The sequence below is a fragment of the Siphateles boraxobius genome, unplaced genomic scaffold, assembly GCF_051911475.1.
Source record: "Siphateles boraxobius isolate OS27281-9 unplaced genomic scaffold, OSU_SipBor_1 77, whole genome shotgun sequence".
Classification (NCBI taxonomy): Eukaryota; Metazoa; Chordata; class Actinopteri; order Cypriniformes; family Leuciscidae; genus Siphateles; species Siphateles boraxobius.
This window is the reverse complement of record NW_027509205.1, coordinates 6,059,100-6,074,999: the sequence shown is the minus strand read 5'-3', so window position 1 is coordinate 6,074,999 and position 15,900 is coordinate 6,059,100. Positions and strand designations below refer to the sequence as shown.

Here is a 15,900-nt window from a genome sequence, read left to right as displayed (position 1 = left end):
CAACAACAACAGCAAAAGAGCCCGACTCTGCAGGTTTTTGATGTCTCTCTCTTATCTCTTGGAGTTTTTACGAATGAGCTGATGAGTTGAATCAGGTGTGTGTTTGATTGTCCGACCGTTGGTGAGGATTGCGGAGAGGGACACGGTTCCTCTGACGGGAGGCCTGGGAATTCATACTTACCTGGCAGGGGAGACACCATGATCAGGAAGGTGGTTCACCCAGGGCGAGGCTCGGCCATTGCACTCCGGTTGTGCTGACCCCTGCGAATTCCCCAAATGTGGGAATCTCGACTGCATAATTTATGGTAGTGGGGGACTGCGTTCGCGCTCTCCCCTGGACACACTGGTTAAAAGAGCAGATTGTTCGAGTTCCTCTTCTTCTGGTAGTTAACGACCTAGGAAGTCCAGAGAATTGAACTGCAGTGGTTGATCGAGAGATGTAAAACTCTCAACCTAGGACCAGTCTGCAAAAGTAGGGCTGTTTTTTAGTTTATTTTTTTCATCATTCTTCAAATAATCTCCATTATTCAACCAGCGCTTTTATTGGCAGTAGTGGTCCTAGAAGCAAAGTTGTTCCGAATGAGGAGTTCTATCATGTGGTATGAATACCTTGTGCATGTGTGAAAAATCACCTGACATACAGTCGCCTATGGCCGTATTCATGTTGTTGTTTTTACTGTTTACAGCGCCACCAAGTGGCCAGTCGCCACATCCCTTTTCACCTGAGCACAGGCTGAGCCCGTGCACAGGTGTACCGACTTGGGTGTAATTGTCTCATTCCGTTGGAGAGTTATGGCCATTTAAGTAAAGCCCGCCTCGCCCACTCCCAACGTTTTGGCGTCCCGTCGCCAACGTGAATCGAAATTCCGACTTTTTTCCCCATCGCTGTCGGCAATCAGACTCCAGGGAATCTTTCTGCACCGGTTTGGGTCAGATCGGGCGAAAGACCTAGGACTAGTGTGCAAAAGTAGCTTTTTCACAAAATCCCAAATACCCGAAAATCTCCCCAGCGCAACCATCAAATCCGAGGCCTGCGTCTTGTTCGGCCCGAGCCAAGGATTCCGGTGATGTAAGACACTTGGGTCTGCGACGGACGGTTCAGGAGTTACGAGGCATTTCGTACTTCTGATCGCTGCAGCGCCACCTTGGGGCCGAGCCTTGGTGATGTTGTAGACCGGGCGGGTACTACCATCCCTCAAGAGTTTCAAGTCTCTACGACGTACGCTTTGGTCTGCCCGCTCACTTTTAGGGCAGAATGTTTGTTGGTCCAAAATCCCAGGTTGCACTCCAAAGTGTCGTGTTGTGCGCTCTGCTGTGATCCATTTTCGGTGTCAACAGTCAAGCTGAGCTTGTATTGCTGTGAGCTGAGCTTGTTTGTTGGCGACCTTTAGACCCTCTCGCCACGGCCCAGGTGGGCGTGGCCTTTGACGGCTCCCCCGCCTCTGCGTCATTGTGTCATCGCTTCTCGGCCTTTTGGCTAAGATCAAGTGTCTGGTCCTAGGGTAGAGACAGCGATCGCCTCTTGGAGGTTTTTCCGGCTTGGGTCCTTCAGTGACTTGAGCCCCAAACTTTTGAGAGGTACATTGATCCAGCTGCTTTTATTCCGGTTCTGTTTTAAGGTAAGACCTTTTTATCTATTTATTTATTTATTTATTGTTTTTTAAAGTTTTAGGCTGTTGGTGTCTCCACCATGTCGGCTGCCCGTGCCGGCATGAGGAGGCACCACAGCGTGCGTTTTTTATTCAAAGAAGTTGAGGGGAAGCTCCTGGGGATGTCACGTCTTGACTTCTCCAGGAAGCTGATCCAAAAAACTCTAAATTTTAAACCTGATGATCTGAATTGCATCGTGACTCTGCCCCTGAACAAAGGATTTGATGTTAGTTTTAGAGCGGTTTCCCACCTGAATGATTTCTGGCACAGATTTGAAGTAGCTAAATCCCAGCTGTCCATGTTTACTGTTGAAAAGCTCTCTGACAACACACTTAAAACTGTGATTGTTAGAATGTTTAATGAGACAGTGACTGGGGAGGACATTTGTGTCTGGCTGGGCAGATTTTGCACAGTTCGAAGCCAGCCAGTCAAGGTTTTAGATGAGGATGGTATTTGGACATGCTCCTGGCGAATTCCCATTAAACAATGGGAAGACGCTGGGGGCTACCAGGGCCTGAAGCATCTGCCTTCTATGATTGTGTTGGGTGAGAACAGAGGCTACATTCACTACCAGGGTATGCCCAAATTATGTAGAAAATGTGGAAAGTTTGGGCACTTAGCTGAAGCATGCCAGGAAATGATATGTGGGAAATGCAGAGAAATTGGTCATACTTTTGAAGAGTGTACCAATGGCAGGCGGTGCAACCTCTGTGGGGAGTCATCCCATCTCTACAGAGATTGCCCTAAAAGTTTTGCCAACAAACTGAAAGGCAACAAAATGGCCGCCCCACATGTGGAACAAACAAAAGAGCAAAGGAAGGAGGAGGCGGTCCCTGAGGTTTTGGCGGGAAATTCTATTTCCCAGCCAGCCTCAGGGAGTGGGCAGGAGGAAGGAAGTGGGGCGGCCACAGGGGCGGAGTCAAGTTTTAACAGCGAACAGAGTGAGGAAGCCGTTCCCCAACAAGAGAGAAGTGAAAACAAAATGGAGGAGGAGGAGGAGGATGCAACGGCTTCCTCACTCTACACCGTATCGGAGGTTAGTGTGGTGGATAGTGGGGGTGAATCCGAGGGTTCACTCCCCAATGCTCAGGTGCAAAAAAGGTCTGCGAGATCTCCTCTGCTTCAAACAGAGGAGAAAAGGCTGCGGGCATCGCATCGGCTAGATAGTTCCTCTTCGTTAGATCTAGACCGTATGTGGCCCGCAGAATCTCCCAATGAAGTCTCCTTTTTGCACGTTAAGCTTAGAACATCGTCACCGAAGGAGCCACAAGAGGTTCTCTCTGTGGACTCTGAGGCGGCGAGCATTTGCCCTCCTGATCCCAGTTTTTCTGGGGAAAGGGAGAAGCAAGTGCTACATGACATAACATGATTTTAATGTAACTTTCTGCAGTCTTTTGGTTTTATCCTTCTATTAATGCTTGTATTTTTAACCATACTGCTCATGGCCCTCACTATCTCTACAATCAATGTGAGAAGTGTGAGGTCTACTTTGCGAGCACAGAGTGTGTTATCCTTTTTAAAAACTTTTAAGTCAGATGTGTTTTTATTGCAAGAATGTGGTTTGCCCTTTTTAACAAATTACAGGAAGTGGGAGGAGATTTGGACCCCAGGATTTTCCATTTGGAGTGGGTCCAATTTTAACAAAAATGACGGTGTTGCTATTTTAATAAAAAATCCCAACCTTTTGGTGAAGGGCAGCACTGTGGTGAGGGACGGGCGGGCAATTTTAGCAAATCTGACTTTTTTAGGTAAGGATCTTAACATTTTAAATATGTATGGTTTTACTGAAAAAAATAACAGGTATGAGCTTTTAGAAGACTTGCAACCCCACATGCTAGGCAGGGCTCCCCTAGTGGTAGCAGGGGATTTTAATTGTGTATTATCAAAAAAGGACAGAAGGAGGGTAGGAGAGGATTTTAAGGTCGACAAGACATCGGTTTTATTACAAAATATAGTCAAAGATTTTAAGTTAGTTGACTGTTTTAAAACAATGCATCAAAGAGAGGAAGGCTTCACCTGGTTCAGTGGTGACGGTGCCAGAGCCTCTCGAATTGACTATATTTTTACCAGGGACCTCCCGCCGACCGATGCTACATTGACCCCCCTCTTTTTTTCCGACCACATGATGCTGTCTTGCACTCTTTCACTCCCCACGGGTGTGACTGCAGGGGGAGGGCTGTGGAAGCTGAACTGTTCCCTATTAGAGGACGAGGAAGTGGTTAGTGAGTATAGGGAGCAGTTCAGCCAATGGCAGACCCTCCAGGACTTTTACGACTCACGTGCACAGTGGTGGGAGATGGTGAAACAAAGGACAGGACGGTTTTTTAAACAAATTGGAAAAGAAAAAAAGAATAAAGAAAAAAGACGCATGATGGGGTTGCAAAAAAGACTGCAGAGATATTTTAACCTTTTAAACAATGGATTGGATTTTACAAATGAAATAAAAGAAGTAAAGAAAGAAATGTCAGATCTGTCTGAAACAAAGAGCAAAGGTGTCATTTTAAGATGTAGAGAAAGGGAGTTAGAGGAAGGAGAGAAGTGTACCAGGTATTTTTTTAAAAAGACAATAGCTCGGGGAGGGTCGATCAATATTTTAAAAACTTTTAGAGGGGGGGAAGTAAATACAACTGACCTGATTTTAGGGGAAATTGAAAGTTTTTACAGTAATTTATACGGCACTAAAGAGGTACACAATGGCATCTTAGAGGAAGTTTTAGGGTTTTTAGATAAAAAAGTTAAGAGTCCAGATGTGCTTTTATCCCAGGATTTTAATCTTTTAGAATTGGAAAAAGCTTTAAAGGGTTTTAAGAAGGGGAAGTCCCCGGGCATGGACGGACTCCCCTTTGAGTTTTATCTGACTTTCTGGGACATTTTAGCACATGACTTACTTACAGTTTTTAAAGAATTTGAGACTCTTGACAGACTTCCAGACAGCTTTAGAGTAGGGATAGTTACATTACTGTACAAAAAAGGAGACAAGACTGACTTGAGAAACTGGCGACCAATCACTCTTTTAAATTATGATTGTAAACTTTTTAGTAAGATTTTAGCTACACGCATGTCGACTGTTTTAGAGGACGTAATCCACCTGGATCAAGCTTGCGCTGTGCCCGGCAGGAAGATCACGGACAGCCTGGTACTGATCAGAGACGCCATCTGTTATGCGAGAGACAGAAACATTAGGCTTGTAGTCCTAAATTTAGACTTTGAAAAAGCTTTTGATCGGGTCTCGCACCAGTACCTCCTTCAGGTACTGCAAAAAATGGGCTTTCCAGAGAGGTTTATAGCTTGGGTGGGACTGCTGTATGAGGGCTTAAGCAGCAAATTTCTTGCAAATGGGCATCTTTCCAAAGCTGTAAATATCCACAGCGGTGTCCGTCAGGGGTGTCCTTTATCTCCCCTTCTGTATGTGGCTTGTATTGAGCCACTGGCACAGATCTTGAGAAGGGATAAATGGATTAAAGGACTAGATATCCCAGGAACTGGTGGACTGACGGCGACCTGCGTTTTATATATGGATGACGTGACCCTTTTAGCGACTGACTTTTTATCAGTACGAAGAGCAATGGACTTGACTGACTGGTACGGTCGGGCCTCGGGCGCCAAGCTTAACAGGAGTAAGTCCGAGGCCCTGCTCTTCGGGCCGTGGGGCGACGTGGACACAGGAGGACTAGATTTGGATTTTAAAGAAAAGGATTTGAAAATTTTAGGAGTAAAATTTGACAGGGAGGGTGGAGGACCAGGAAACTGGACTGACATGTTAGGGAAAGTCAGACAAAGACTGGGCTTTTGGGGACTAAGACAACTGACGTTAGAAGGCAAGATTTTAATTTTTAAAGCAGTGATTTTACCACTAATTTTACTTGTCTGTTCTGTTTTTAGTCCCCCAAGACGATTCCTGGTTAAGTTGGAGAGGGCGGTATTTTATTTCCTGTGGGGGTCCAAGTGGGAACGAATCAAGAGGGAGGTCGTTAAAAAGAAAAAAGAGAATGGCGGGAAAGGCCTCCCAGACCCCCACCTGTTTTTAGGCAGCCGCTTTGCCGCCCTCCATATCCAGTATGCACTGACCCCATCCAGAGAACACAAGACAGCAGCCATGACCCGATTCTGGATGGGGTCATACCTAAGAAGTTTGAAAATTTTACCCATTGATCTTAAAAGTCCAGTGTCTTTTAATTTGTCAAAAGAGCATAGTTTTATTAAGAAATTTTTAAAGAAATATCTTTTAGAAACAAATGATGCCACTGTTTTAACTAATCACAAGTCTCTCGTCTCTCTTGTGCAGGATCGAGAATCGGTGAGTCCAGTTCCAGGCCTCACACTAGGTGAGGCCAAAGACGTTTGGAGGAACGCAGCCCACCCAGCTCTCCAGAACAGGCTTAAGGACCTGTCGTGGATGGTGGCTCATGAGATCCTCCCGGTCAGGGCGGTCATGCACTCCAGAGGCATGGCCAAAAACTCCACCTGCCCACGGTCCGGATGTGGTTCCCCGGAGACCGTTCAACATCTGCTCTGGGAGTGCGGCGCTGCGCGGGACCTGTGGGCCAAGACAGGCCCCCTGTTTTTCCCGTGCCTGCCAGCGGGTGGGGCCCAGGTGGACTATAAGCTCGCCATCCTGGGGGTGGGTCAGGGCTTGAAGGAGTTGACACCACCAACGTTTGCCTCGCTCTGGCTCACCCTCAACCACATCAAGGATGCCATCTGGGTCACCAGAAACCTGCTGGTGGGGAAACGCGTGACGGTCCCCCTCCACGCGTGCGAGCAGAGGATAACATCAACGCTGCAGGGTGGGCCGCACGTCGTTATTCGGATGGGGGGGCCGAGGTCACACGGAGAAGGTCCCGGCCGCCACCGTACCTGGCCGCCCGTAGATGCACCCTCACCACTCTGGCTACGGGAACAGCGGGCCAGCGGGCCGGAGGAGAGGGGATCTCCGCTGGGCACTGGAAGCGAGGAGTCTGGGGCCTGTTCTGGAGACCTGGAGTGAATGGACATTCTTGATAGGGACTCACCCTCGATCCTGTACAAGAGATGTTTTATTTGGCATATTTTATTGTTTTATTGTTTTATATTTGCATTCCTATTTTATTTTAATCCATTTTACCTTTACTTTAAAACAACACACAACATACATGGACTTTTACACAACACATCAACATAACTGATTTTTAACTGTAACTTATGTCCTTTTTGTTGTTTTAAGATATGTGCAAAAATGTGATTTTATAAGGAAAAAATGGATATTGAAAGAATGGAATGAAACAATGTGACAATAAACTTTTTTCGAAAGAAAAAAAATCTGTTCTTATCAGTTTAATATCTGATACGTGCCCTACCCGGGCACCATATATTAAATTGATTTTTGGAACTGGGAGATGGAAGAGGGGCTTGCTCCGTCCACTCCACGCATCGACCCGGTATTGCAGTACTTCTGGGAACGGTGCACCCCCAAAAACTGTGTTCAATGAAAGAGATGTTTTAGTCTTGTGTGGCAGCAGGTGTTAATGGAAGTAACGTATATTGCTGTGTATGGGTGCTTTAAAGGTGTTGTAGGTGATCATATGCTATACAGGTAATGGTGGTGTGAGAGGGAAAAAAAAACAACAACTCTGTTCTTATCTCGTTTAACATCTGATTCGTCCACTATCCGGTGACCGCGTATGAAATTGATTTTTGGCTCATGGATCCGGAGCATGAAAACAACATCATCCACAACAACAACAGCAAAAGAGCCCGACTCTGCAGGTTTTTGATGTCTCTCTCTTATCTCTTGGAGTTTTTACGAATGAGCTGATGAGTTGAATCAGGTGTGTGTTTGATTGTCCGACCGTTGGTGAGGATTGCGGAGAGGGACACGGTGCCTCTGACGGGAGGCCTGGGAATTCATACTTACCTGGCAGGGGAGACACCATGATCAGGAAGGTGGTTCACCCAGGGCGAGGCTCGGCCATTGCACTCCGGTTGTGCTGACCCCTGCGAATTCCCCAAATGTGGGAATCTCGACTGCATAATTTATGGTAGTGGGGGACTGCGTTCGCGCTCTCCCCTGGACACACTGGTTAAAAGAGCAGATTGTTCGAGTTCCTCTTCTTCTGGTAGTTAACGACCTAGGAAGTCCAGGGAATTGAACTGCAGTGGTTGATCGAGAGATGTAAAACTCTCAACCTAGGACCAGTCTGCAAAAGTAGGGCTGTTTTTTAGTTTTTTTTTTCATCATTCTTCAAATAATCTCCATTATTCAACCAGCGCTTTTATTGGCAGCAGTGGTCCTAGAAGCAAAGTTGTTCCGAATGAGGAGTTCTATCATGTGGTATTAATACCTTGTGCATGTGTGAAAAATCACCTGACATACAGTCGCCTATGGCCGTATTCATGTTGTTGTTTTTACTGTTTACAGCGCCACCAAGTGGCCAGTCGCCACATCCCTTTTCACCTGAGCACAGGCTGAGCCCGTGCACAGGTGTACCGACTTGGGTGTAATTGTCTCATTCCGTTGGAGAGTTATGGCCATTTAAGTAAAGCCCGCCTCGCCCACTCCCAACGTTTTGGCGTCCCGTCGCCAACGTGAATCGAAATTCCGACTTTTTTCCCCATCGCTGTCGGCAATCAGACTCCAGGGAATCTTTCTGCACCGGTTTGGGTCAGATCGGGCGAAAGACCTAGGACTAGTGTGCAAAAGTAGCTTTTTCACAAAATCCCAAATACCCGAAAATCTCGCCAGCGCAACCATCGAATCCGAGGCCTGCGTCTTGTTCGGCCCGAGCCAAGGATTCCGGTGATGTAAGACACTTGGGTCTGCGACGGACGGTTCAGGAGTTACGAGGCATTTCGTACTTCTGATCGCTGCAGCGCCACCTTGGGGCCGATTGGGCCGAGCCTTGGTGATGTTGTAGACCGGGCGGGTACTACCATCCCTCAAGAGTTTCAAGTCTCTACGACGTACGCTTTGGTCTGCCCGCTCACTTTTAGGGCAGAATGTTTGTTGGTCCAAAATCCCAGGTTGCACTCCAAAGTGTCGTGTTGTGCGCTCTGCTGTGATCCATTTTCGGTGTCAACAGTCAAGCTGAGCTTGTATTGCTGTGAGCTGAGCTTGTTTGCTGGCGACCTTTAGACCCTCTCGCCACGGCCCAGGTGGGCGTGGCCTTTGACGGCTCCCCCGCCTCTGCGTCATTGTGTCATCGCTTCTCGGCCTTTTGGCTAAGATCAAGTGTCTGGTCCTAGGGTAGAGACAGCGATCGCCTCTTGGAGGTTTTTCCGGCTTGGGTCCTTCAGTGACTTGAGCCCCAAACTTTTGAGAGGTACATTGATCCAGCTGCTTTTATTCCGGTTCTGTTTTAAGGTAAGACCTTTTTATCTATTTATTTATTTATTTATTGTTTTTTAAAGTTTTAGGCTGTTGGTGTCTCCACCATGTCGGCTGCCCGTGCCGGCATGAGGAGGCACCACAGCGTGCGTTTTTTATTCAAAGAAGTTGAGGGGAAGCTCCTGGGGATGTCACGTCTTGACTTCTCCAGGAAGCTGATCCAAAAAACTCTAAATTTTAAACCTGATGATCTGAATTGCATCGTGACTCTGCCCCTGAACAAAGGATTTGATGTTAGTTTTAGAGCGGTTTCCCACCTGAATGATTTCTGGCACAGATTTGAAGTAGCTAAATCCCAGCTGTCCATGTTTACTGTTGAAAAGCTCTCTGACAACACACTTAAAACTGTGATTGTTAGAATGTTTAATGAGACAGTGACTGGGGAGGACATTTGTGTCTGGCTGGGCAGATTTTGCACAGTTCGAAGCCAGCCAGTCAAGGTTTTAGATGAGGATGGTATTTGGACATGCTCCTGGCGAATTCCCATTAAACAATGGGAAGACGCTGGGGGCTACCAGGGCCTGAAGCATCTGCCTTCTATGATTGTGTTGGGTGAGAACAGAGGCTACATTCACTACCAGGGTATGCCCAAATTATGTAGAAAATGTGGAAAGTTTGGGCACTTAGCTGAAGCATGCCAGGAAATGATATGTGGGAAATGCAGAGAAATTGGTCATACTTTTGAAGAGTGTACCAATGGCAGGCGGTGCAACCTCTGTGGGGAGTCATCCCATCTCTACAGAGATTGCCCTAAAAGTTTTGCCAACAAACTGAAAGGCAACAAAATGGCCGCCCCACATGTGGAACAAACAAAAGAGCAAAGGAAGGAGGAGGCGGTCCCTGAGGTTTTGGCGGGAAATTCTATTTCCCAGCCAGCCTCAGGGAGTGGGCAGGAGGAAGGAAGTGGGGCGGCCACAGGGGCGGAGTCAAGTTTTAACAGCGAACAGAGTGAGGAAGCCGTTCCCCAACAAGAGAGAAGTGAAAACAAAATGGAGGAGGAGGAGGAGGATGCAACGGCTTCCTCACTCTACACCGTATCGGAGGTTAGTGTGGTGGATAGTGGGGGTGAATCCGAGGGTTCACTCCCCAATGCTCAGGTGCAAAAAAGGTCTGCGAGATCTCCTCTGCTTCAAACAGAGGAGAAAAGGCTGCGGGCATCGCATCGGCTAGATAGTTCCTCTTCGTTAGATCTAGACCGTATGTGGCCCGCAGAATCTCCCAATGAAGTCTCCTTTTTGCACGTTAAGCTTAGAACATCGTCACCGAAGGAGCCACAAGAGGTTCTCTCTGTGGACTCTGAGGCGGCGAGCATTTGCCCTCCTGATCCCAGTTTTTCTGGGGAAAGGGAGAAGCAAGTGCTACATGACATAACATGATTTTAATGTAACTTTCTGCAGTCTTTTGGTTTTATCCTTCTATTAATGCTTGTATTTTTAACCATACTGCTCATGGCCCTCACTATCTCTACAATCAATGTGAGAAGTGTGAGGTCTACTTTGCGAGCACAGAGTGTGTTATCCTTTTTAAAAACTTTTAAGTCAGATGTGTTTTTATTGCAAGAATGTGGTTTGCCCTTTTTAACAAATTACAGGAAGTGGGAGGAGATTTGGACCCCAGGATTTTCCATTTGGAGTGGGTCCAATTTTAACAAAAATGACGGTGTTGCTATTTTAATAAAAAATCCCAACCTTTTGGTGAAGGGCAGCACTGTGGTGAGGGACGGGCGGGCAATTTTAGCAAATCTGACTTTTTTAGGTAAGGATCTTAACATTTTAAATATGTATGGTTTTACTGAAAAAAATAACAGGTATGAGCTTTTAGAAGACTTGCAACCCCACATGCTAGGCAGGGCTCCCCTAGTGGTAGCAGGGGATTTTAATTGTGTATTATCAAAAAAGGACAGAAGGAGGGTAGGAGAGGATTTTAAGGTCGACAAGACATCGGTTTTATTACAAAATATAGTCAAAGATTTTAAGTTAGTTGACTGTTTTAAAACAATGCATCAAAGAGAGGAAGGCTTCACCTGGTTCAGTGGTGACGGTGCCAGAGCCTCTCGAATTGACTATATTTTTACCAGGGACCTCCCGCCGACCGATGCTACATTGACCCCCCTCTTTTTTTCCGACCACATGATGCTGTCTTGCACTCTTTCACTCCCCACGGGTGTGACTGCAGGGGGAGGGCTGTGGAAGCTGAACTGTTCCCTATTAGAGGACGAGGAAGTGGTTAGTGAGTATAGGGAGCAGTTCAGCCAATGGCAGACCCTCCAGGACTTTTACGACTCACGTGCACAGTGGTGGGAGATGGTGAAACAAAGGACAGGACGGTTTTTTAAACAAATTGGAAAAGAAAAAAAGAATAAAGAAAAAAGACGCATGATGGGGTTGCAAAAAAGACTGCAGAGATATTTTAACCTTTTAAACAATGGATTGGATTTTACAAATGAAATAAAAGAAGTAAAGAAAGAAATGTCAGATCTGTCTGAAACAAAGAGCAAAGGTGTCATTTTAAGATGTAGAGAAAGGGAGTTAGAGGAAGGAGAGAAGTGTACCAGGTATTTTTTTAAAAAGACAATAGCTCGGGGAGGGTCGATCAATATTTTAAAAACTTTTAGAGGGGGGGAAGTAAATACAACTGACCTGATTTTAGGGGAAATTGAAAGTTTTTACAGTAATTTATACGGCACTAAAGAGGTACACAATGGCATCTTAGAGGAAGTTTTAGGGTTTTTAGATAAAAAAGTTAAGAGTCCAGATGTGCTTTTATCCCAGGATTTTAATCTTTTAGAATTGGAAAAAGCTTTAAAGGGTTTTAAGAAGGGGAAGTCCCCGGGCATGGACGGACTCCCCTTTGAGTTTTATCTGACTTTCTGGGACATTTTAGCACATGACTTACTTACAGTTTTTAAAGAATTTGAGACTCTTGACAGACTTCCAGACAGCTTTAGAGTAGGGATAGTTACATTACTGTACAAAAAAGGAGACAAGACTGACTTGAGAAACTGGCGACCAATCACTCTTTTAAATTATGATTGTAAACTTTTTAGTAAGATTTTAGCTACACGCATGTCGACTGTTTTAGAGGACGTAATCCACCTGGATCAAGCTTGCGCTGTGCCCGGCAGGAAGATCACGGACAGCCTGGTACTGATCAGAGACGCCATCTGTTATGCGAGAGACAGAAACATTAGGCTTGTAGTCCTAAATTTAGACTTTGAAAAAGCTTTTGATCGGGTCTCGCACCAGTACCTCCTTCAGGTACTGCAAAAAATGGGCTTTCCAGAGAGGTTTATAGCTTGGGTGGGACTGCTGTATGAGGGCTTAAGCAGCAAATTTCTTGCAAATGGGCATCTTTCCAAAGCTGTAAATATCCACAGCGGTGTCCGTCAGGGGTGTCCTTTATCTCCCCTTCTGTATGTGGCTTGTATTGAGCCACTGGCACAGATCTTGAGAAGGGATAAATGGATTAAAGGACTAGATATCCCAGGAACTGGTGGACTGACGGCGACCTGCGTTTTATATATGGATGACGTGACCCTTTTAGCGACTGACTTTTTATCAGTACGAAGAGCAATGGACTTGACTGACTGGTACGGTCGGGCCTCGGGCGCCAAGCTTAACAGGAGTAAGTCCGAGGCCCTGCTCTTCGGGCCGTGGGGCGACGTGGACACAGGAGGACTAGATTTGGATTTTAAAGAAAAGGATTTGAAAATTTTAGGAGTAAAATTTGACAGGGAGGGTGGAGGACCAGGAAACTGGACTGACATGTTAGGGAAAGTCAGACAAAGACTGGGCTTTTGGGGACTAAGACAACTGACGTTAGAAGGCAAGATTTTAATTTTTAAAGCAGTGATTTTACCACTAATTTTACTTGTCTGTTCTGTTTTTAGTCCCCCAAGACGATTCCTGGCTAAGTTGGAGAGGGCGGTATTTTATTTCCTGTGGGGGTCCAAGTGGGAACGAATCAAGAGGGAGGTCGTTAAAAAGAAAAAAGAGAATGGCGGGAAAGGCCTCCCAGACCCCCACCTGTTTTTAGGCAGCCGCTTTGCCGCCCTCCATATCCAGTATGCACTGACCCCATCCAGAGAACACAAGACAGCAGCCATGACCCGATTCTGGATGGGGTCATACCTAAGAAGTTTGAAAATTTTACCCATTGATCTTAAAAGTCCAGTGTCTTTTAATTTGTCAAAAGAGCATAGTTTTATTAAGAAATTTTTAAAGAAATATCTTTTAGAAACAAATGATGCCACTGTTTTAACTAATCACAAGTCTCTCGTCTCTCTTGTGCAGGATCGAGAATCGGTGAGTCCAGTTCCAGGCCTCACACTAGGTGAGGCCAAAGACGTTTGGAGGAACGCAGCCCACCCAGCTCTCCAGAACAGGCTTAAGGACCTGTCGTGGATGGTGGCTCATGAGATCCTCCCGGTCAGGGCGGTCATGCACTCCAGAGGCATGGCCAAAAACTCCACCTGCCCACGGTCCGGATGTGGTTCCCCGGAGACCGTTCAACATCTGCTCTGGGAGTGCGGCGCTGCGCGGGACCTGTGGGCCAAGACAGGCCCCCTGTTTTTCCCGTGCCTGCCAGCGGGTGGGGCCCAGGTGGACTATAAGCTCGCCATCCTGGGGGTGGGTCAGGGCTTGAAGGAGTTGACACCACCAACGTTTGCCTCGCTCTGGCTCACCCTCAACCACATCAAGGATGCCATCTGGGTCACCAGAAACCTGCTGGTGGGGAAACGCGTGACGGTCCCCCTCCACGCGTGCGAGCAGAGGATAACATCAACGCTGCAGGGTGGGCCGCACGTCGTTATTCGGATGGGGGGGCCGAGGTCACACGGAGAAGGTCCCGGCCGCCACCGTACCTGGCCGCCCGTAGATGCACCCTCACCACTCTGGCTACGGGAACAGCGGGCCAGCGGGCCGGAGGAGAGGGGATCTCCGCTGGGCACTGGAAGCGAGGAGTCTGGGGCCTGTTCTGGAGACCTGGAGTGAATGGACATTCTTGATAGGGACTCACCCTCGATCCTGTACAAGAGATGTTTTATTTGGCATATTTAATTGTTTTATTGTTTTATATTTGCATTCCTATTTTATTTTAATCCATTTTACCTTTACTTTAAAACAACACACAACATACATGGACTTTTACACAACACATCAACATAACTGATTTTTAACTGTAACTTATGTCCTTTTTGTTGTTTTAAGATATGTGCAAAAATGTGATTTTATAAGGAAAAAATGGATATTGAAAGAATGGAATGAAACAATGTGACAATAAACTTTTTTCGAAAGAAAAATCTGTTCTTATCAGTTTAATATCTGATACGTGCCCTACCCGGGCACCATATATTAAATTGATTTTTGGAACTGGGAGATGGAAGAGGGGCTTGCTCCGTCCACTCCACGCATCGACCCGGTATTGCAGTACTTCTGGGAACGGTGCACCCCCAAAAACTGTGTTCAATGAAAGAGATGTTTTAGTCTTGTGTGGCAGCAGGTGTTAATGGAAGTAACGTATATTGCTGTGTATGGGTGCTTTAAAGGTGTTGTAGGTGATCATATGCTATACAGGTAATGGTGGTGTGAGACGGAAAAAAAAACAACAACTCTGTTCTTATCTCGTTTAACATCTGATTCGTCCACTATCCGGTGACCGCGTATGAAATTGATTTTTGGCTCATGGATCCGGAGCATGAAAACAACATCATCCACAACAACAACAGCAAAAGAGCCCGACTCTGCAGGTTTTTGATGTCTCTCTCTTATCTCTTGGAGTTTTTACGAATGAGCTGATGAGTTGAATCAGGTGTGTGTTTGATTGTCCGACCGTTGGTGAGGATTGCGGAGAGGGACACGGTGCCTCTGACGGGAGGCCTGGGAATTCATACTTACCTGGCAGGGGAGACACCATGATCAGGAAGGTGGTTCACCCAGGGCGAGGCTCGGCCATTGCACTCCGGTTGTGCTGACCCCTGCGAATTCCCCAAATGTGGGAATCTCGACTGCATAATTTATGGTAGTGGGGGACTGCGTTCGCGCTCTCCCCTGGACACACTGGTTAAAAGAGCAGATTGTTCGAGTTCCTCTTCTTCTGGTAGTTAACGACCTAGGAAGTCCAGGGAATTGAACTGCAGTGGTTGATCGAGAGATGTAAAACTCTCAACCTAGGACCAGTCTGCAAAAGTAGGGCTGTTTTTTAGTTTTTTTTTCATCATTCTTCAAATAATCTCCATTATTCAACCAGCGCTTTTATTGGCAGCAGTGGTCCTAGAAGCAAAGTTGTTCCGAATGAGGAGTTCTATCATGTGGTATGAATACCTTGTGCATGTGTGAAAAATCACCTGACATACAGTCGCCTATGGCCGTATTCATGTTGTTGTTTTTACTGTTTACAGCGCCACCAAGTGGCCAGTCGCCACATCCCTTTTCACCTGAGCACAGGCTGAGCCCGTGCACAGGTGTACCGACTTGGGTGTAATTGTCTCATTCCGTTGGAGAGTTATGGCCATTTAAGTAAAGCCCGCCTCGCCCACTCCCAACGTTTTGGCGTCCCGTCGCCAACGTGAATCGAAATTCCGACTTTTTTCCCCATCGCTGTCGGCAATCAGACTCCAGGGAATCTTTCTGCACCGGTTTGGGTCAGATCGGGCGAAAGACCTAGGACTAGTGTGCAAAAGTAGCTTTTTCACAAAATCCCAAATACCCGAAAATCTCGCCAGCGCAACCATCGAATCCGAGGCCTGCGTCTTGTTCGGCCCGAGCCAAGGATTCCGGTGATGTAAGACACTTGGGTCTGCGACGGACGGTTCAGGAGTTACGAGTCATTTCGTACTTCTGATCGCTGCAGCGCCACCTTGGGGCCGATTGGGCCGAGCCTTGGTG

General features: G+C 46.7%; 3 non-coding genes and 2 pseudogenes across 3 annotated transcripts; all 5 read left to right on the top strand.

Annotated features, from left to right (window-relative positions):
* The first annotated feature begins 173 nt into the window (after positions 1–173).
* On the top strand, positions 174–337 carry LOC143726740 (U1 spliceosomal RNA). The gene has a single exon (XR_013198973.1). It is a non-coding gene; the product is annotated as a U1 spliceosomal RNA (small nuclear RNA).
* A 6,587-nt stretch (positions 338–6,924) lies between these two features.
* Positions 6,925–7,101, top strand: LOC143727346 (U2 spliceosomal RNA; annotated as a pseudogene).
* Positions 7,102–7,535: 434 nt separating this feature from the next.
* LOC143726739 (U1 spliceosomal RNA) lies at positions 7,536–7,699 on the top strand. The gene has a single exon (XR_013198972.1). It is a non-coding gene; the product is annotated as a U1 spliceosomal RNA (small nuclear RNA).
* Positions 7,700–14,292: 6,593 nt separating this feature from the next.
* Positions 14,293–14,468, top strand: LOC143727285 (U2 spliceosomal RNA; annotated as a pseudogene).
* Positions 14,469–14,902: 434 nt separating this feature from the next.
* Positions 14,903–15,066, top strand: LOC143726738 (U1 spliceosomal RNA). Its single transcript, XR_013198971.1, has one exon. It is a non-coding gene; the product is annotated as a U1 spliceosomal RNA (small nuclear RNA).
* The last annotated feature ends 834 nt before the right edge of the window (positions 15,067–15,900 follow it).